This window comes from Triticum urartu, chromosome 6 (genome assembly GCF_003073215.2).
Source record: "Triticum urartu cultivar G1812 chromosome 6, Tu2.1, whole genome shotgun sequence".
Lineage (NCBI taxonomy): Eukaryota > Viridiplantae > Streptophyta > Magnoliopsida > Poales > Poaceae > Triticum > Triticum urartu.
Genome location: NC_053027.1, coordinates 557,184,277 through 557,207,488, shown reverse-complemented (window position 1 = coordinate 557,207,488; position 23,212 = coordinate 557,184,277).

Here is a 23,212-nt window from a genome sequence, read left to right as displayed (position 1 = left end):
ACTTGTGCTTCAAAGTAGCACCATGATCTTCATGATAGAGAGTCTCCTATGTTGTCACTTTCATATACTAGTGGGAATCTTTCATTATAGAACTTGGCTTGTATATTCCAATGATGGGCTTCCTCAAAATGCCCTAGGTCTTCGTGAGCAAGCGAGTCGGATGCACACCCACTAGTTTCTTTTTGAGCTTTCATACACTTATAGCTCTAGTGCATCCGTTGCATGGCAATCCCTACTCACTCACATTGATATCTATTGATGGGCATCTCCATAGCCCGTTGATACGCCTAGTTGATGTGAGACTATCTTCTCCCTTTTTGTCTTCTCCACAACCACCACTCTATTCCACCTATAGTGCTATATCCATGGCTCACGCTCATGTATTGCGTGAAGATTGAAAAAGTTTGAGAATATCAAAAGTACGAAACAATTGCTTGGCTTGTCAGCGGGGTTGTGCATGATTTAAATATTTCGTGTGGTGAAGATAGAGCATAGCCAGACTATATGATTTTGTAGGGATAGCTTTCTTTGCCCATGTTATTTTCAGAAGACATGATTGCTTAGTTAGTATGCTTGAAGTATTATTGTTTTTATGTCAATATTAAACTTTTGTCTTGAATCTTATGGATCTGAATATTCATGCCACAATTAAGAAGAATTACATTGAAATTATGCCAACTAGCATTCCACATCAAAAGTTATCTTTTTTATCATTTACCTACTCGAGGACGAGCAGGAATTAAGCTTGGGGATGCTTGATACATCTCCAACGTATCTCTAATTTTTGATTGCTCCATGCTATATTATCTACTGTTTTGGGCAATATTGGGCTTTATTTTCCACTTTTATATTATTTTTGGGACTAACCTATTAACCCAGAGCCGAGTGCCAGTTTCTGTTTGTACCCTGTTTTAGGGTTTCGAAGAAAAGGAAAATCAAACGGAGTCCAATTGACCTGAAACTTCACGAAACTCATTTTGGAAGGAAATAAGCCCAGAAGACTTGGAGTGCACGTCGGGGGATCTGCGAGGAGGTCATGAGGCAAGGGGCGCGCCCACCCCCCTGGGCGCGCCCTCCATCCTCAGCATGAGTACTTCTGTACTACAGGTAGTACTCGCCGGTGTTGCCATCTACGCCTCGTAACGCCTCGACGCCCAGCTGTGGAACCCTCGCCATGACCACGCCATCACCGGCCGGTTCATCTCGAACGAGTGAGTCACGAACCACGCTACCACCATGAGAATGACATGTGGGCCAGCCGCATTTAAGGTCCGCATGTCATTGACTCATAGGCCAGTGCACTGAGCCACTGTGTAAGTGCATCTAGTGCCACCCCTAGTTGGTTTTGGAGTATTGACGACAAACCTAGTTGAGGGACTAATGTGTTTGTGAGAATTGCAAGATAACATAGGTAGAAGTCCCTCATTGATTCAGTTTTCCTACCAGAGATGACCCCTAAAAATGTATGAAGACATTGAAGTCAAAGGTGGTATGTGAAGACATTCACATTGAAGACTATGACAAGAGAAGACATCGCATGAAGACTATGGAGCGCGAAGACTTAGATCTTTCGTAGTTCTTTTTCTTCTTTGTTGAGTCATAGGAACCACCGTACTGTTAAGTGGGGTCCAAGAAAACCAGTCAGAATGACTGAAGTGATGCTTAACCAAAATCCTATGTCTTCGAGTGAAGACTATGAGAGCGAATCTTGTTCAGAGTTGGACAAGTCAGCTTTGCTTCTAGCCCAAGTAAAGTTGCCGTGTGTGTTTGAAATCTGACCGTTGGAACACGTGTCAGTTCCTTAGTGACCCAGGGTCATTTTGGACAAATCAGGTCGGGTTGCCTAGTGGCTATAAATAGCCCACCCCTACAACCATAAACGGCTGGCTGCTCAGAGTTAAAGTACGGCTTTTGTCGTTTGAGAGCAACCCACCTTGAAGCCTTTGAGAGAGAATTCCTTGAGAGGATAAAGCCCTAACCACCCAGAGCCAAAGAGTGTTAGGCATCACTTAAGTCTTCTTGTCTGTGTGATCTGAAGACTTATTACACTTGAGGACTGTGAATCCTCCAGCCAGTTAGGCGTCGCGTTCTGAGCATCCAAGAGTCATTGTGGATCGCCGGTGAACGAAGTCTGTGAAGGTTTGGAAGTCTACCTTGAAGACTTACCAGAGTGATTGGGCGAGGACTGGGTGTCCTTAGCTCAAGGGGAATAAGGTGAAGACGAGATCTTCTGAGTTGAATCTCAGCCTCCCTAACCAGACGTACAGTTGTCACAGCAACTGGAACTGGTCCAACAAATCATTTTCTTCAACGAGTCACTGGTTTCATCCTTCCCTTCCCTTTACTTACTGTTGGTTCTTGTGAAGTCATTCTACGATAGCATCACCATTCGACTTCACTAAGTGATAACGTGTACTGATTGGCCTCTCAATATCTTCCTACCTGATCCTTACTGCCTAGCTGCTATTAGTCATTTGCTTTCACTTCATTGAATACGTGACTATGGTTTGCCTAGTGTAGTCTACCTTCCGCTGCATCATAATAGGTTTATTTCTATCGTTTGTCTTCGAAACTTACATGTTTTGAAGACTTTCATAAAAATCGCCTATTCACCCCCCTCTAGTCAATCACTAGCACTTTCACACTGAAGCTCGGTCCCGTTGGCCCCGAGAAGGAAATGTAACTCCTGCGGCAGGCATTGTGGTGCTCCCGTAGTACGAGCTCGTGCCAAACCCGGATGAGATTTGGTAACCAACTAGTAAGGTACACGTGCATTGCACCCAAATCTCTACTCTCTCTCTATATATATATATATCTATATCTATACTCTTATAAAAAACAGAGTTGGTGATGATGGTGTGCCTGCCATCCTGCAATATAGTCTATCTGATTTATATCTGACGGATAGGAGCGAAACTATGGCAATTTTGCAAAAAGATACCCACACCCCTCTCCACATTTGCAAATAAGGCCTTCCCTCATTCATCCTTTTCTCTCACAAGATAAACTACTCATATAAATACATCTTGATGTTCCTTGCAACGCATGGGCATCTTGCTAGTCTCTCACAAGATAAACTACTCATACAAATGCATCTTGATGTTCCGTGCAACGCACGGGCATCTAGCTAGTTTCTTTTAAAATAGTTACTGCGATAATTGGGTTGAAGTGATATATTTTATGTCTGCCCCGAATGATTTCAGATTCACTAGTAGTAACAAAGAAAAGGTTATCTTGTTAATTAACAGAAAACAGGGTGAAACTATCACATGAGGCCGGTAAAAACAAAGCACATTGGGTTCAGCGTCATCGTCACTGCAGCTATGCACACGCGAGAAGTATACATATCGAGGGGGCTATAGAGAAAAAGACGTATCGAGTGTGTGTGAGTGAGGCACAGAGACACAATGTTTGAGAGAGAAACCAATTGACATATTACAATCAGATTGAGTTGTCACCCTTCTGCTATCATTGTTGGGGTTGGGGTGGGGGTGGGGAGGGGGAGGGAGAGAAAGACGTATCGAGAGTGTGCGCGGTATGCATAGAGGCACAACTAGCGAGTGTGTGTGTGTGTCCGTGTGTGTTTGGAAGAGGAGTAGATAGATTACTATCAAGATCGAGGTGCCACCCTACTCCTTCGGTGTTAGGTAGTGTGTGTGTGTGTGTGTGTGTGTGTGTGTGTGTTTGTTTGAGAGAGAAGCCAGTCGATAGATTAGTATCAAGATCGAGGTGTCACCCTACTCCTTTGGTGTCGGGAAGTGTGTGTGTGTGGGTGGGGTGGGGGCAGTGACACTTACATATCTCCACTCTTATAAAAAAACGGAGTTGGTGATGATGGTGTTCCTGCCATCCTGCAATATAATCCATCCGGTTTATATCTGACGGTTATGATGGAAACTATGGCAATTTTGCAAAAAGATACCCACACCCCTCTCCACATTTGCAAATAAGGCATTCCCTCGTTCATCCTTTTCTCCCACAAGATAAACTACTCATAAAAATGCATCTTGATGTTCCATGCAACACATGGGCATCTTGCTAGTAGGGAGAAGGAGTTTGTGTGACACATATCTATATTAAGGGATAGATAGATAGGATGTGTGCGAGGCATACTTAAAGCATCACGGATATAAACAAACAGTGTGCATGCAAGTGCCAGAAAAATGAAGCGATAAACAATGTCTACGCGCGCGTGTGCGTGTGTGTGTGTGTGTGTGTGAGAGAGAGAGAGAGAGAGCGAAATCTCAAAACAAAAGGTGCTCTGCTAGAATCCCATATATGTATTCATATGGTTCCGGAACTCGAGTTAACCTTAGGCATATGTGTGAGAGACATAATTATCCTTTGAGACATTAGTGGCTGCTGGTGGGTGGAATTAAAGGGGTGGGCGTGTTTGACAGAGAGAGAGTGTGTGTTTCTATGTGAAAGACTTGTAGGATGGGGTAGAAAGACGAATTCTAACCTTGACGGAGGGAGAGAAATACACGAAGTGCGCGTGTGTGATTCCGATGCCCATGGGGAAATGAGGTATGTATGCGTGTGAGAGAGATTGCACAATTCATTCACGTATCACTATCTAGCGATCGTGGACATGCATCGCTTGAACATAAATCAATATCTACTTAGTATCGTGGCCAAAGGTACAATATCGATTCAACGCTATAAAGATTGGACACTCACATATCACATTTTTTTCTATCTAAATAAACCTTTTAAACTGTGCATGCCAAAGTTACAGTGATGTTTCTTCAAACAACCAATGTAGCTATCATGTACATGCACCATTGTTACTCTTGCATTCAAATTCATTAGTCTTGGATGATTTAAGGTTCTATTATGAAGTAATATATGTAATATTCATATATGAATTCAACGGGTACGCAATTTATGTAACAGCCTGGATTTTGGCTCTTTTCTTTTTCTTTTGATTTAATTGATGTTTGCTCTGTTTTTCTTTTTGGAGTGGCCTTGCCACCTGGGAAATCATCTTCATTTCCTCTCCCAAGTGGCTCATCATTCTCAAATCCTTGCCAAGATCAGGTCACTCCACTGCTTGACCAAACCCTAATTTCTTTTTCTCAGGAATATTCATTTTTCTATTAAAGGAATAACCCTGTCTGCCCTAGGTTGTGAAGCAACCTATATTTCTATCCATCCAAAAATTCCCAAATAATTCTCATAATTTCTTTGGGTCATATGTTGCTCAAATATGCCCAAACCTTCTTGTCATAGCCCAAGAATAACTCCCCAATAATTATTCTTCCTTTCTGTCCAAAGTGACACTTTGTGAAGCAAGAGCTATTTACCTTTCACCATTTGACCCCAAATATTTTGGACATCTTCTCCTGTCCAAATACTTGAATTGTGCCAAAATTCAACTTTATTTGCCTAGCCAAACTTCCTCAGTGTTTTTTCAAAGTTCATGTCTGAGGGAAGCCTTTGTGAAGGAAGTTCTAGCTAGGGTTATCCAAATGAGTTGAAATTTTGCACACTCCTTCATGTGATCATATTATTGCACTCCTACAAATTTCAGCCCCATCCCTTGATCTATGTGAGCGCAACATCAAATCTTTGATTCTGTCAATATTTTCAGGTTGTGAAGCAAGTATATTTTATATTGCTTCATTTTGCCTAAAAATTTACCAAAGCATTCTCCTACCCAAATAACTTCTCTCCACCAAATTTTGCATCAATTCTTAAAGCCAATATTTCTCTAGAATTTTTGCAAGATTCTGGACAGAGGGAAAAACCAATTGGTATGAAATTTTTACAGCACCTTTATCTGGACAAATCACTAAGCCCTGCCAAATTTCACCCCAAGTGGTTACTCTATGTGAGTCAACCATCATGATCTGCATTCTGGACCCATAATGTGAGTTACAAAGCAACTATATTAGTTTGTGCTCCATTATGCCCCAAAACCTCCAGGATCATAGTCCTTCCATAGATAATCACCCCAGACAAACTCTTTGGCACCAGTAAAATCTCTGTGGATCAGCAGTGCTCGGTCAACTTTACTGCCGTAAACTTCAGGTGGTGACTACCATTTAACCAGAGCACTTTTCACTGATCTACCGCCTCAGTTGCAACCTCCACTGGATGGACTACGCACTAGACAACCCGTTCCGGCCCCTCTCCCCCATTACATGCCAGTACACGCGGTGACCGCGTTAATGGCAAGCCTGTGCGCGCGCTCTGCTGCCGTTGGTCGCGCCCAGGATGGATTCTTGCTCGGGCCCCTCCTCTGCTCGGCGTCTCAGCGAGCACGGGCATCTCCCCTAGCTTCCTCTCGTCGTCGCCATTCCCCTGGACCCCTCTCCCCCTCCGTCCGTGCTCGTCGCCGCATGCCCACGGGCGCACTGTGGCCGACCGAGCATTAATGGCGCCATGGCTTCTTCCTCTTCTTGTCCCCGAGCTCCCCTCGTCTCCGTGACCTCTGCGGCTCGTCTGCACCTCCCCTCGTAGCGTTCCCGCGCCTCCCTGTGATCGCTGGCCGTCGCCAGAGCCTCGGCCGGACGTGCCCAGTGACACCCGAGCCTGTGCCCCTCGCCCCCGCCTATATAAGGAACTCCGACCCCCTCCGAGCTCGTCACCAGCCCTGCCTCGCTTCACTACCCCTCCCCAGCCTCTCATTCGAGCTCGAGAGCTCCTCTTCGCTCTGTTGGCCGCCATGGCCGTCACTTCCCTCTGTCTAAATTAGCCCGAAGCCGAGCCCTCCTCCACCTCTAGCCACCACCATCGCCTTGCCCGCACTCCGGCGACCCTCCTCGTGCCCTGGCCCCCTCGCCAGAGCCTCTCTAGGGCCATGCCCAGAAGACCACCGCCACCTCTGCTCCTTTCTGTCGTGTCACCGCGCGCCCAGGTCACTCTTCCTCCGGTGCCGTTTCTTTCCTGGATGGATGCGCCATGCCCCCGCGAGACCGCCGGTGGTCTCCACTTGGCCGGAGATCGCCGGAGTCGGCCGCTCCATCGCCGACATCGGCCCTGCCTCCCGCTCCTCTGTTTCCCCTTGGGGGAGCAGCAAGGAGGAAGATGACGCCCAGCTGGCCCCCTCTCCCTGCGTGCGGGCCCCCTCTGTCAGCTGCTCAAGGCCCGGCCCCGCGCTTGCCAGCATGGATAAGTGGAGACGTACTCCTGTGAGTACGCTTTCTCTTATCGAAGGCGGATTCCATTTCTTCCTCGGGCGGTAATGCGTTTTCCTCTCTGGAAAATGTATTTTCAGAAAAGGCACGTTCTGTTTTCCTGCTGAGGGCCTGTTTGTGATGATTTTATTACAGATAGGACCCTGGCAAAAAAACTATTGTATCTTTTTGATCCTAACTCCAAATGAGGTGATTCCAAAGCCCATTTCTTCATTTTATCGAGCCCGTTCCGATGGAATCATTTTCACCATGTTTTAACATTCTGAAAATGGCCATTTTGCCCCTGCCCTTATTCAATCCCCTCCGAGAGTGAACGTTTTCCGGTGATTCATTCCGCGAGCTTCTCACATTTTCTCCCGGTGATTTCTTCCACCCCAGGCAAGCCACACACCCCCATTTTCATGATTGCAATGCAGTGACATGGTTTATTCATTTGAACTTGTTTAAAATGTTGCATTAGCTATGTATGATTGGTTCATGCATTTCTCGCAGTATGGTTTTGATCTAGATGTTGCCATGATATTGCCTGGAGTTCTAGGACTTATATTTTGATGATTATGTGGATGACATGTTGCGTTTGGATTCTTAGTGGCTATTATGATTATGTTCACGATGGTATTATGCTTTGGAGTATTACTTTGGATGACATGTTGCCTTTGGATTCTTAGTGGCTATTATGATTATGTCATGATGGTATTATGCTTTGGAGTATTACGTTGGATATCATGTTGCCTTTGGATTATTAGTGGCTAGTGTTAGTTTCATCCTGATGCTAGATGATATTATGTTTTGGAGTATGATGGTGGAGTTGATGCTTGTTGTCGATCATAGTTGGATAGTTAGTTCTTGATATTTGAGTAGTAGCCTTATCATTCTTGGATTCATCATAGTAGTGTTAGGCAGTCCTCTGAGTATTTTGGAGAGACGATATTCAGCTTTGGATTATTTGTTGGATATTGCTATGACTTGGATTATAGGAAGATAGATGATATCGGAGTATCAGTCAGTACTATTATATTTTTGGGGATAAATTTTGTCATTAAGTTGGTCAGGTGCCACCGAACTGGGCTTTCTCCAGTGCAACCACATTTGCCTTTATGGGAAGGCCCTAATGTGGTCTATTGTCGTGCCTCTCACCGGTGCCTCCAACGAGGGAAGGTTATGGGCGTGCAGTACCCTGGCCCGGTAAGCAGACATAACCTTGTGTGCCCGTTGTTGTTGTTATGGATCCGGTCCCCATGAGGGACGTTTTGGCCACGACGGTGGTCGTTGTGTCTTTGGTAGACACGGGGCCACCCAGGACTAGCCCAGTGGGGAGTGAGTCGGAGTGGCCGGGAGAGTGTCATGGCAGTAGATCGGTTTTGTCGTAACGCCATTGGTCCACCCGAATGGGAGTGCAAGGCCATGGGTTCCATGGTGTGGGTACAGTGCGCTACCTCTGCAGAGTGTGTGTATTTAAATCCATCGATAGCCACGTCCTCAATCATGGGCATGGGTTCGTACTAGGTCACACCGTTCGATCAACACTCACATGACGGAATGACTTATAGGTGATTTATATGTTGATATGTTGAGCAGTACAGATTGGCAGGATGTTGATGATGATGTTGGAGACCAAGTGTGGTCATGGTAGTGATCGCCGGAAAGATCACCATTTGAGACCAAGTGTTGGTCATGGTAGTGATCGCTGGAAATATCACCGTTTGAGACCAAGTGTTGGTCGTGGTAGTGATCACCGGAAATATCACCGTTTGAGACCAAGTGTTGGTCATGGTAGTGATAGCCGGAAAGAACACCGTTTGGTTTTGATCACGAGGTGATCGAGATGGTATATTGCTTGGCCGGTTAGCCAAGAGTGATATGGTTATGGAGATCTGAGATGGTGATTTATTAGTATTGTATCAGCTTCATACCATGCTTAGTAGTTGTTTCATCATAATAGCTGTTAATTGATTAACCTATTAAATGCTATGTTATTGTCTTGCCTTGATGTTTATGGTTGTTGTGAGCTTGCAAGTACATTCAATGTACTGACCTAGCGTGTCATGCCAGATTGCAGGTGATGCCACGATTTCTTGATTGCTTGTCGATGGTTGCCATGCGTGCGAGCTAGATCGTGTCCCAGCCAGAGTCCCTACAAAGTGGAGTTAACCACCTTTGTCGTTGTTCCGCTGCTAGAAGTATTCTGCTGCTTCGAGTTGTTCCACTGCTAGCATAGAGCAAGTGTAGTATCGCAGGCGTAGTGTCGCCGTGCTGATGTGCTTCTTTGTAACATCAGACCCTTGTATTATTATTCTTGTAATAAGAGATGATTTGTTCTATGTCAAGCAGTGCTGTATTCCATAGACTTCTCCTCGATCTCTGGGCTGGAATACGGGGCGTTCCGGTTTCTCTGAGCCGGGGTGCCACAATTTATGAAATGGAGGCTATGTAATCATATGAGGTAACACTTTTAAGTAGCGGACTACAATATCCATTTCTTCTGTGGGACTACAATGTCCATTTCTTTTTGTGCGCCTCTACACTAACACGTCAATGCATTATATTTAAAGTAAATAACCAATGGCACTAAATTATCTATTTACACGAGAAATACATAGGCTGAGCGTTTGATCCCTTTTTTGTGAACGTGCCTCTACACCCGTACGATTGGCCGCGCCCGTGTGAACGTCCAAGTTATCGGTGCATCATCCCGAGTTATTGTATTTTTTTCTAGGGTGGAGTTCATACCAGTTATTAAATGCTGACGCGTGATCTGTGTACACAGTCTCGCATGACCTTCCTGCTAGCACGGTCCAAAATTGGTTGAAACTGGATACGAAAGATCCCGCGGGCGGCAAAATCTCCCGCCTCCTTCTAAAATTTCCGCCACCTAGTCCTTAGCATGCGAAATTCCCCTTCTGTCCTTGGTGCACGGAGAACAACAGTAACAATACCGCCCTCATCTACATAATAGGTCGGGTCTACTTTGGTAACTTCCGGTTCCCCCCACCACACGGCACCCCCATTTCCTCTCCCCCTCCTACAAAAACAACAAACTCCACAGCACCAGAGCATCTTACATCATGTCGTCCGTACTTCATCGGCCTTTCTTCCCCTCCCCTCTCGAAACCCTAGACTGCTCATCCACCGGCGTACCAGAGCCCATTCACTGCCAACGGTGTCCACCTCCCCGGATCTGGTTCTACGGCCGCATCTACCCCTCCCGCATCCACTAGAAACAAGTAGACTGCTCATCCACCACTGTACCATAGCCCATTCAGTGCCGGCCTTGTCCACGGCGCCGAGTCTGCTTCGTCGGTACTCTCGTCAACCGCAGCGCATCTGCAGCGGCTCATTCGTAGTCCCCATCGGAGACGCTTCATCCACACCCCCCGGAGCTTCCCCACCGATGCCCCTGTCGATGGCCTCTGATCCTCTTCGCCGACACCTTCCTCAACCCTACCAGAGCCGCTTCGCTGACACCATCGTCAACCCTACCAGAGTAGCTTCGCTTATACCATTCTCAACCCTACCAGGGCCGCTTTGCCAACTCACAAGTCAACGGCCACAGATCCTCTTCGTCGCACCCTCATCCAACCTACCGGAGCAGCTTCTGACGCCTCGTCCACGGCCGCAGATCCACATCGTCGACACCATCCTTAACCCAACCACCAGAGCAGCTTCACTAACGCCCTCGTCCACGGCCACAGATCCGCTTCGCCCACACCATAGTCCATCCTACCGGAGCCGCTCCAAAACACCCTACTCGACAGTTCTAGATCTCCTTACCGGACCCCGACAGCCAGCGCAACGTCATCACCCTTGACGTTTCTAACCCGATTCCCATCGTCTGGCAAGATGCCAAGCACCCACCACGGCCTAGGTACTTCACCTTTAAACCCGTCCAGCATCACCTGCCTGATGTACTTCAAATATACTAACATGTCGCTATTACCTGTTATGCAGCTGGCAAAAACTACAAGGACAATGTTTCTTCTAGATCTAACAGCTTGGCCAACCAAGATCCTGAATTGAGGCATTGCTATGTTCTTGTAAGTGCGTCTCTCTCTCTCTTGTATTGTTGTGTGCCTACCAGCGTGCTTTGCTAGGATTTTTGACTAGTAATCCCTTTGTGCAGACAATGATTTCTACTACCGGCTGCTAAATTAGATATGTATAGGTCATACTTGGTACTACCTCGTACCTCCGTTCCTAAATATAAGTCTTTCTAGAGATTCCACTATAGGCTACATACAGAGCAAAATGAGTGAATCTACACTCGAAAATGTATCTATATACAACTATATGTGATCCATACTGGAATCTCTACAAAGACATATATTTAGGAACAGAGGTAGTACATTACACAAAATCGTAGGAGGCATGTAGGAATTCTAGTGCACTACATTAGGCTCCCTTAGAGTGACTGCTAGTCCAGCACACAGAGTCATGGCTAGTTTATGCTACGCACACAATCGTTAATTGGTGCTTTAAATATGCGCAAGGGATATGCAATGTATTATCATGTAGAGATGTCTGAAATTAGCCGTGTCAACTTGCAGATAGGGTTAGACAATGAAAAAGTACAAGATGTATGTGGCAATTTCATGGAACATCGCAAGAAAAGGAGAGGCAGCGGTGAGCCTATACAGTGTGCTATGGTAGGTCACTCCTCCATTGCAATCATCATGACATGTTATTGTATGTAAGTTCTATTGGCCAAGTTTCTTAGGGATAGTTATTACGAGTTATCCTAAGAAAATAAGCACATGTGAATATAAGCTCCAGGTAATAAGCCAACCAGTTCTTTTCATTGCCTTCCTTTTCAGCTTATCTTTGGTATGATCAGTGAAAAGTCTAGATTGCATTATATTTTGTCATTTTTATGCCCATATAAAAATTAATTTGACTTACAAACATCACAAATTGAACCCACTGCAGTAATTAATATGATAGGAAAACAAACCATGACTATTTGTTCAAAATGCAAATACAAAGATACCATCTACCTGGCACAATCTACTTTGGTCAATGTCTTCCATAGAGATCCCATTGCCTAATTTAAATGAAGAATGCATGGCCCACATTTAAATGAAGAACAATTATTTATTGAAATTTGATGGTCCAAGTGGCTGGTTATTATCATATAGCAGTACCACCTGAGAGCATCATATAGCAGTAGCAGCAGCTCATAGCAACTCATCATATAGCAGCAGCAGTGTGCAATTCATCATATACCAGCAGCAGCTCATAGCAATTCATCATATAGCAGTAGCAGGAGAAGGTCATAGCAATTCATCATATAGCAGCAACAGAAGCAGCTCATAGCAATTCATCATATAACAGCAACAGGAGCAGCTTATAGCAACTCATCATATAGCAGCAGCAGCTCATCGCAATTCATCATATAGCAGCAGCAGCTCATATCAATTCATCATTTAGCAGCAGCAGGAGCAGCTCATAGCAATGCATCATATAGCAGCAGAAGAAGCAGCTCATAGCAATTCATCGTATAGTGGATCAGAACGAAAATTTGGCAAAAGAACAGAGGAGATCCTCACCTTGTTGGATGAGCTCATCCTTCAACAGCACCTCAAGGCCACGACTTGGGAGGAAGGGAGGGGGAATAAGGTGCCTTTTGCCGTAGTGTGGCATCAGCCGTAGTTGTGGAGCGCCTGCTGGAGTAGTGCGTTGGACATACCACAGTGGAGCGGCTGCTGGAGACCATGAGAATGAGGGGCGGTGCTAGAGGGAGAAGCAGCCGGGGAGATTTGGCCCTACCCGCCGGCCATGTAGCCTAGCTGGACAGAGCATCGTCAAGGACCTGGCCAGATGGGACCAGTGGCGACGGCTCGCTGGAGGAACCCTATCGATGCAGGTAGGGGATCGAGGTAGAGGAAAAGGGGAGAGGAGATGCAAGCGAGCAGGGCAATTGCATTTTGAGTGTAATATAGGCAGACAACAGAGTCATTTCACTATTCCCATTCCCTTCAATTTTTAGTGAGCTTCTAACCGAAACACCCCCTCCAAAGCGAAATAAGTTAAGCCCAATGCCATAACTCAAAAATGACTTATTTACATCTTTTATGGCTTATTTTGACAATAAGATCTGAAAAGTCGGAATAGAACTGGCCCTTAACCTGCAATTCAATTGTGCGTGCAATAATGAATCACTCATGCCTGCTATAGTGTAAATTTAGGCATCATCATACATGGCATAACCTAACACATGTGCATTCCATTATAGAATCTGGAATATGCAATGTTTATGTTAGTTCATACGTTGCACATGATGTTTAAATGCCCCTTAAATCTGGTCAGTCAAGTGACGGTCTTTAAGCCTCCTTCTTTGCTTTTTTTCTTGATACATTTGTTCAATTTCTTGTTTGCATCAACCAGCCATACCAGAACTGTTTGCTTTGATTATTGTTGTTCTTGACCTAACACTCTAACAAAGCTTGTCAACGATTTAAATACTTAGGGCTACTGTAGTGGGGGGCTTGTCTAACTCATATGTGACATAAAGGTTTGGATGTACACTAAAGTAGGCTCTCCAAGAGTACCTGGAGATCCAGTTCGAAGGTATGCCTAGTTTTTACATAGTGCACACATAGTAAATGCTCATTTCATTGTGTGCAAGTGCAAGAGATGTGGCATGTTTCATTATGTGGTGTTGTTTTGTTATAATCTCATCCTTTTGTGTTGTTCACAGACTGGAAAGTATGCATATTTATCTTCCAAGGAGACGAGTAACTAGTTTGTGTCACCTTGCAGAGGGGGTTCAATAAAGATAAGATTGAGGATTTCCAAGTACAAGATGTTTGGAAGGAGCCTTGCAAGAGAAGTAGGAGCAGCAATGAGCCTATTCAACCAGTTAAGGTAAGTCACTGTATCCAACTCAACAGTTCAATTCCATGTTTGTTCTAGGCATAGTTAATTTGCTCTTTTTCAATTGCTTTATTTGTGCTCAGTTAATAAGATGCCCAAACAATGATGCCCGATGTTGAGTACTTGTATAACTAATAGTTGACATAATTAAAAGCCTTACCATTTAATTAAAAGCCTTACCATTTAATTACTCTGGCAAAGTGTGCCTGAAGCTTTGAAGTCTATTAACCAACTATTACTGCATGAGCCTCACAATCTAGTTTATACTAGGCTAATGATTGCATAGCTTTGCTTGCTGTAGTAGGTTTATATGAATCCCTCTGCTGTTCATTATGATCCCTAAGGCTTTAATTGAGCTACAGAATGGCCAACTGCTTGCTTACTTATACTCAACCTGTTGTCTAAATTTGTAATCTGTCTGTGTTTTGGATTTGGCTCCAACATCATGCTCCTCCGGTGAGCTAAGAGAGATTTCTGTATGCAGTCTGCACAGACTACCATTTTTATATTTTTTAAATACCACCTGCTTATACTTCATGACGTGTAACATTATTGTTAGTTCTGTTTTGCCATGTACAAAATAGTCTGTCTTGCTTGCCTCATTGTTGTAACTATATTTTTGCCCTAGTCATGTGTACGTACAGAAACATTTCAGGATGAAGTGACATCAACACAAATATCTGCGAGCAGTGCGGCATGACCGTTACCGAATGATTATGGATTGGAATTGGAATGTACTGATGTTCTTGAGCATCAACTAGAGGTGGCAAGACAACGTGTACATGATTCTCAACGTACAATCAACAAGTTGAGACTGGACATGCAGGTATTAGATGCAGGAGTCAAAAAAATGAAACAAGACACTGAGGTAATCACGAAGGAATTGGAGATTTTGCAGACTGAAATTTGTGCTATCTGAATCCAGCCAATCCTATTTTCTGAAGATATTATAGTTCAAATGGTAAGTTCTGTTGATGCATGTCCATGGTGTATGAGCTTTATTTGTCCAGTGTATGTAATTTGTTGTTTGTGTACGCTTTATTATCACTGGTGCCGAACTATAATGCCCAGTGGGTACATTCGGCTGTAATTTCTTTATTGTAGGATTATTGTACGTTTCTATGCCTTAGTATTTTTATTGTATAGTGTATGTTTTTAGAGGCGATAGTATAGAGTAGGATAATTCTTGAATATGCTATATCGTTGAAACGGGGGCCCACACACCCAAACATTTCCTGGACGCCATACAAACGAACAAACATGTGTAGTCAAAGCAGACCTTAATTGGGCTGGTCAAAATAATATTAAGTGGATCTCAAATGATGTGGCCCACCCTAACAACGGCTCTTAGCAGGTCGTTAACAGGCCAAAAGCTCGATAGGGTCGTATAAATGGAAATGGCCCGCGAGCCTCTAGCAGGCCAAAATAGATGTCAATCTTGTGTCGACCCTTTTACTTTACGGGCCAGTAAGAGGCCGAAAGTGTTATGGGGCACAGGAGGCCTAGTTTGCAAACTAGGCTTTTAACAGGCCGAAAGTCGCGCTAGGCTGGAATGATGCCTTGCGGAACGTGGGCCCCTAATGGACCTAAAGTCAAATGCCCAACTGTTATGCGGGCCGTTAATAGGCCGAGAGACAAAATGGGCTAGGAGTTGGCCCATTTACCAAATGGGCCGATTACAGGCCTAATTTCATGGCGGGCTAGAATTAGCCCAACTGTAGAATGGGCCGAGAAAAGGCCGAAAGACGTTCCGGGCCGTTAACGGGCTGGAACTGCTGATGGGCCGCTAACAGGCCGAAAGAAGCTTGGGCCGCAATTGGGCTCAAAGATGTAGCGGGCCATTAATGGGCTAAAACTGATGATGGGCTGGAAATTGTCAAATGTAGAATGGGCCTTTGATGGGCCGATTCTGTGTAACTTGTATGGGCCGTGCTTGTAAATGGGCTTGACTCAAGTAGGCCTCTAATCGGCCGGCCTGCTTATTTTGACAGGCCCGACCTTTTAACCTGAATGGGCCATTGTTGGGCCCGTCCACGTGTCGACATATCATAGACGCATCTCGCTCATTGGATGAGTGACACCTGTGCCAACGTGGAGCTGACACGTGGTTCCATCGACCAATGACAATTTTACATGTGGAAAATCGTCATTGATCGTGGCTGTTAGCAAGTTATCGGAGCCAAAACCGGACCCGACAGCTTAACGGCGACCTGTTACGGTGGATGCCACGTATCGGTCACCCTTGACGAAAGCACTTCCATGACGCGGCATTTATCGTCATGGAAGTGAACACTTCTATGATAAAATTTTGGTAATGTCATGGAACACTTCTACGACAGCACATGTATGACTATCTTTATTTTGTCATAAAATCGTCATGGATGTACATGCATGACAGAAAACGTGACCTACTGTGACAAACACGTATCATCACGAAAGTGTATCTTTTTGTAGTGTTTATGGAGGCCGAGCTAGGTAATTCGCCATCCTAAATTTGGAGGGCAGTGTTAGGGGGGAAAGAAATTCTATCACAGGGGTTGATCCGAAGAGTGGGCAATGGTCAAACTATTAACATATGGAGGGACAATTGGATCCCTAGGGATTACAATATGCGACCTCTTACCTGCATTGCCAATGATCCTCCACAGTTGGTCAGTGAATTAATCCATCAACACAATGGTGATTGGAACAGGGAATTGATCCAACAAACTTTTATACCTATTGATGCATATGCCATCCTCTCAATACCACTCTGTAAGAGGACGGTTGACAACTTCTGGTCATGGAAATACGACCAAAAAGGCATCTTCTCTGTCATGTCTGCATATAGAATGATAGTTTTGAGAAAGCATTAGAGAGAGGCTTGGTAGAGGGACGCGCGGGACCCTCAGGCGTTCTAGCGATCATGGACTAGTCTTTGGAAGGTCCAGGTTCCATAAAAAATTAGTATTTTCCTATGGAGACTTGCTCAACAGTCTATACCTTCAGAAGATCTTCTCCATCACCGTAATATGGCAAACTTGCAGTAATTGTAAGCTCTGCAGAATGGACGACTCATGGCGCCACTCGCTTTCGACTGCACGACATCACGCTGTGTATGGGCGCTTACTGATGGAGGAATAGTTCACGCCATGCATCAGTCCAGGCAGTGGCGGAGCAAGGAATTAAAGATTGGGGGGCCAAATGACACAAATTTTGGATTACAGGGGCCAAACTACACTAATGCATGTATTATTCTCTAAATTCTGCACTGTTTATTGCTATATTAGTACCAAATCAGTGATGTTAGGGGGGCCAGGGCCCCTGCTGGTCCTTAGTCTCCGCCACTGAGTCCAGGGAACTGGACGCAAAACGTTGGATTTTACTATGTTGGACTCACTACCACACAACCAGTTCATACAGTTGCTGGTTACTCTCTAGACGATATGGCACGCACGACGCAAGGCAATTCATGAAGCTGTCTTCCAGGGTCCGAGAGGTACACATGAATTCATAGAGAGATTCATTAGTGAGATAAATGCTATTAAATCTGCACAGACCATTATACGCCATGTAAGCATGCAAGTCATGGCTGGCCCAACCTGGGTCGCTCCTCCAGTGGGATCAACCAGAGTAAAGGTAGACAGAGCTGTTGGCAATTCATCTAATCATGGATCTGTTAGTGCTATTCGCAGAGATTCCCATGGGAATTATCTTGGATCCCCGGCACTGGTTTTTGCTGGGGTAACCGACCCTGACTACGCTTGAAGCTTTAGCATGCCGAGAGGCCATGGCACTATCATCTGACCTGTTACAAACAAGCATCATTTGTATGAATAAGCCACGCCGGGGCTGAGAGCGTGCGCGTGTGTGTGCATGCGCAGGTCACGTCAGGTCCGGCCCGTGGTGGCCTTGGGTACGTGCGAGCGCGCCCAGGTGTAGGTGTGTGTGTGACCACGCATGCGTGCGCGTGGGTAGTTTTCAGCTAGCGATGGAGCTGGAGGAGGGATCGCGTCCAGACTGCTAGTGGCCGCGTCGTCCGCGTACGGGCGTGACAGGAGCGCGAGCCAAGTAGGCGACGGGCGCGGGGTGTGGGCGAGTGGAGCGTCGTGGGCGCGGCGTAGCGTACGTGCGCGTGTATAAAGGCTCACTAATCCTCTGTGTTTTGCCGGCTGGACTGAGTTCGTGCTCAGGAAACAAAAGAAACGCAGTTCGTGCTGCGGGCGGTGTACGTGCACCGTAAAATCGCTTGTCTCAATTAGCTTCTTCTCCCTTCCTTCTTCTGGGTTCGAGCTAGAGAAAGGCCACAGAGAGAGAGGTAGAGCTAGGGCGAGCTTGACATCGGATTGCGCCAACAATTGGTATACAGAGTTTTGGTTCGGGCGATCACCGGCGACCATGGCGCTCGTCTCACACGGCGGCGGCGCGGGCGGATCGGCGACGATGGCGATGCCGATGCTGACCGCGGACAATTACACGGTCAGGGCCATCAAGGCGCAGGTGATCCTCGACGTCCACACCATATGGGAGGCGGTGGCGCCGGGCGACGCGGCGGTGAATGCCAAGAAGGACAAGATGGCGCGCGCGTTGCTCCTGGGGGCGTTGCCGGAGGATGTGCTGTTGCAGGTGTCGACAAAGCTCACCGCCAGGGAGGTATGGGACTCCCTGAAGGTGAGATTCATCGGCGCTGATCGAGTCCACGCGGCGAATTCGACCGGATGAATATGGCGGACGGCGAGGAGCTCAACGTGTACGGCGGGAGGCTCGCGTCAATGGCGGCGAGGTATGCCAACCTCATGGAGACGCTGGGCGACGCAACACTTGTCAAGAAATTGCTGGATACGGTGCCGGATCGCCTCTTCCCCGTCGTCGCCGGCATCGAGCAGTTCCACGGCGTGACGACGATGGCGTTCGATGAAGCGCTCGGGCGGCTGCGTGCGTTCGATGAGAGGGTTCGGCGCCGTGGACAAGACGGCGGCGAGCGCGGGGGTGAGCAGCTGCTCATGACGGCGGCGCAGTGGGCAGCGCGGGAGCGTCGACACAGCGGTGCTCGGGACGACGGCGAAGGCAAGAGCGTGGCGTCGAGCAGCGGCGGGAATAGGCGCGGGCGCTGCTACAATTGTGGTCAGCGAGGCCAGTTCAAGCGCGACTGCACCAAGCCGAGAAAGGGCGCGACGGTGGAGCAGGCAATGTTGGCGAACGCCGACGTCGAGGACGGCGGCCTGCTGTAGGTCGTGGCTTAGGGGGTGAAATGTAGGAATAAGCCACGGTGGGGCTGAGAGCGTGCGCGTGTGTGTGCATGCGCAGGTCGCGTCAGGTCCGGCCCGTGGTGGCCTTGGGTACGTGCGAGCGCGCCCAGGTGTAGGTGTGTGTGTGACCACGCGTGCGTGCGCGTGGGTAGTTTTCAGCTAGCGATGGAGCTGGAGGAGGGATCGCGTCCAGGCTGCTAGTGGCCGCGTCGTCCGCGTACGGGCGCGACGGGAGCGCGAGTCAAGTAGGCGACGGGCGCGGGGTGTGGGCGAGTGGAGCGCCGTGGGCGCGGCGTAGCGTATGTGCGCGTGTATAAAGGCTGACTAATCCTCTGTGTTTTGCCGGCTGGGCTGAGTTCGTGCTCAGGAAACAAAAGAAACGCAGTTCATGCTGCGGGCGGTGTACGTGCACCGCAAAATCGCTTGTCTCAACTAGCTTCTTCTCCCTTCCTTCTTCTGGTTCGAGTTAGAGAAAGGCCACAGAGAGAGAGGGGTAGAGCTAGGGCGAGCTTGACATCGGACTGCGCCAACATCATTGTTGCATCAGATTGTAATGGTGTTGTGTCAAACATAAAAGGACGGGACTAGCGGGAAACATGGTCATATCATCCGAGAGATAAATATTATGGCATCTGAGTTCCAAGAATGCTCTTTCGTTTTCGAAGGAAGAACTTGAATCTGGAGGCACATAGCCTCGCTAAACATGCGCTTAGTTTATCTGCATGCCGTCATTTATGGCTTCTGTGACCTCCTATCAATTTTATTCCTCTAAATATTATTGAGCAATAAAGAGCAAGCACTACTGGAATCTAGTTATACGCCGAGTGCCACGGACACTCGGCAAAGGGCCTATATAACCGCCGGCAAAGTCTTTGCAGAGTGCTACACTTGGCAAAAGCCACCCGGCGTACACCTCTCCGACAAACAAGAATTTGCCGTATGTTAGGGCACAGGCACTTGGCAAAGACTTTACCGAGAGCCAAACAGTACAACTCGGGAAAATAAAGTGACTTTCACGTCGGCTGGTTCCGTCAGCTGTTTGCCGAGAGTGGCTCTCGGCAAACATGCCACAGCCAATAGCTAGCGCATGCCACTTTGCCGAGAGTGGCTCTCGGCAAAGCCACCACAGCCAACTGCCAGCTTGCCACTTTGCCGAGAGCCGCTCTCGGCAAAGATCCGTTGCCAGACAACTTTTTACTGCTTTCCCCCTGATTCCTGCTGCAAAAATTTATATACAATACACAAACAAGCATTTCAAGTCTCAATGCCTAACAACAAACTCACATAACCATTACATAAAATAGTTCACACAAACTTCTTTTGAGATCACAAGCTGGTAGCTCTTTAATACAAACTAGTGGTTGGGGCGCCACCCTGTGGCGCCGCTTAAGAGGAAGTTGTGCGCACATTTTCATTTTTTCTCAGAAAAAATCCCCGCCTTCATCTAAAAAAAGTAAAGAAGAAAAAAATTACCACCATAGCTTACCAGCAAGTGCCACTTTGTATAACCCTTCATTTAAAAAATAGCAGAGCTCCTCACCTCCATCTAAAAAGAATAAAATACATATAAAAAATCTACATATTCATCTAAAAAAATTACAAAAGAGTTCTCACCGCGGCCAACTAGCTTGCGCCACGTGGCATAGCTGGTTGGCCGCCTTTCCCGCGTAGCTTAATGGGTTTAATGCCTACTTACTAAACAATAAAGTGGTCAATGCGTTTCTACATGCGACCACAAGATAAAAGCAACACCACAATTATCACAAACTGAAGAAGAATTATCAAGTTTTTCCATCCACTAAACCTGATAAGCCGTTTCTCGCTAGCACATCCAGTCAACCCATCCAGTGAACCCACTAATTCAGATTTTCTCTTCTCCTTAAGCACATACTTATTGTAATGATACTCTGCCTTCTCTCTGTTGTTGAACGAGTCGTGGGAGCTGCCTTCATAGTAAATCACTTGTTCATTGCATTCAACCCATGAATCGTAGACACATGGACATCTACCTCTATATACCACATACCACTTCATCTACAAAGATAGAGAAAAAAAGGTAGAGAAATAATGCAAGGTTAAAAATAGCACATCATACATAATCCACGTAAGCGTTCATCACTTATACTACAATCAAAAGCATCGCGAGTGGCAATCTAAGAAGTCCATATCAGCACCTACATGACTACATCACTAAATCAACGCCAAACGATCTAGGTGGACTACTCAGAGGTGTAGTCCGTGAAACCGGTGATCGTGTAGTCAGAGCACGTCGGGGCACTAGTGCAGAACCGGGCAATAGCACCGGTTCGTAAGGCCCTTTAGTGCCGGTTCCATAACCGGCACTAAAGTGTGGTCACTAAAGGCCCCCCCCTTTAGTACCGGTTCAGCACGAACCGGTGCTAAAGGGCAACCACGTGGCACGAGCCAGCTCCGGGGGCCGGGATCCCTTTAGTACCGGTTGGTAACACCAACCGGTACTAAAATGTTTGGGGGGTTTTTGGTTTTATGATTTCTTTTTCATTTAATTTTGTGTTTTCCATTTTAATTCTTTTTCGTTTGCTGGTATTTTACGATACTACACATTGTACACGTTATGCATATATATATATATAGAATTTCTAGTAGAACCAATCATATATATATCATCAATGTCTCACAAACCACCATATTAATTCACACATACACACATGTATAGCTATATACAATTTCTCCTACATATGCATGTTGCCTTCGGAGCCAGTGGCATTAGCCTAATTGGTGCCTTCGGAGCACGATGACAATTGGAAGTGGTTCATGACCTGATCGATGGGGGCGGTAGCGGGTAATAGTATTCTCCCTTCGGATTTATGACCTGGTCGAGCAAAAATCCCGTTATTTCCTCTTGAAGTGCTTCTACGCGCTTCGTTTCTAGGAGTTTGTCCCGCACCTCTTTGAACTGTTAAGAAGGAGATCAATATGCATGTGTATTAGTTGTGTGACTAGATATCGATAATGGTGTAAAAATTGTGAATAGTGTTCTGACAAGCGTACCCATTCCTGTCTTTGAGATCTGCTCCTTTCGGACGCCATCATGCAAATGTTCTCGCAAACGAAGAATGCACACAGATCAGTCCCCTGCGCCTGCTTCAGGGCCTTTATTACGAGAATGGAATTTAATTTGATCAGATAATAATTAATCAAGCATGATAATTAAAGAGATGGCAGCTAGCTAGCTAGTACTACTTAATTACTTACCTTGGGTCGAAACCATTTCAGCTGTCGTTTCCATTCGCCTTCCGTGACGCTGATGAACCTTGCCCAAGCCCTGCCCGCCGACAAAGAAAATGAATAAAGGGGTTATTAAATAGTTCATATCATGAAATGACGAACTAAATAGGCCGAGATATATAGTTAATAATGATTGAAATTACCCGTTGACTATCCCAAACAAGATGTTATAGTCACTATTTGCTTTGAGTAGTGAGTCCAGTATTTGAACTGTTCCGGCGTCAACTTTAATGATACACAAGATTCAGTGAAATCTACATGCACACACGTTTGCATGTCTTAATTAAGCGGGTATATGTAAGCAAAAACATGTAGCTAGCTAGTAGGCAAAAACAGAGAATTTGTAGTGCAAGAAAGTGTGACTCACTGGAAGTTGTAAGGAAGTAGTATATGTTCATTGTATTTGAGGCACTTCAAGAACTCTAGCATGCTGTCCTCTACCTGCTTTTCATGATGCTTGTTTATTTTTCATGTGTATTCATTAACGGTGTTTGGGTCAATGAACCCAATGCCATAGCGTCCACCTTTCTCATTTCATACATCTTCATCCTGCATAATACCATAGAAAAGAATATATAGTGAGGATAATTACAGGTAATGATTGATCAAAAGGATCACTACAGCTAGCTTGAGACTTAAATTATAGAAAGAAATCACTTACAGACAATAGCAACTGATGATAGATTTATCGAGTGCGTCTTGATT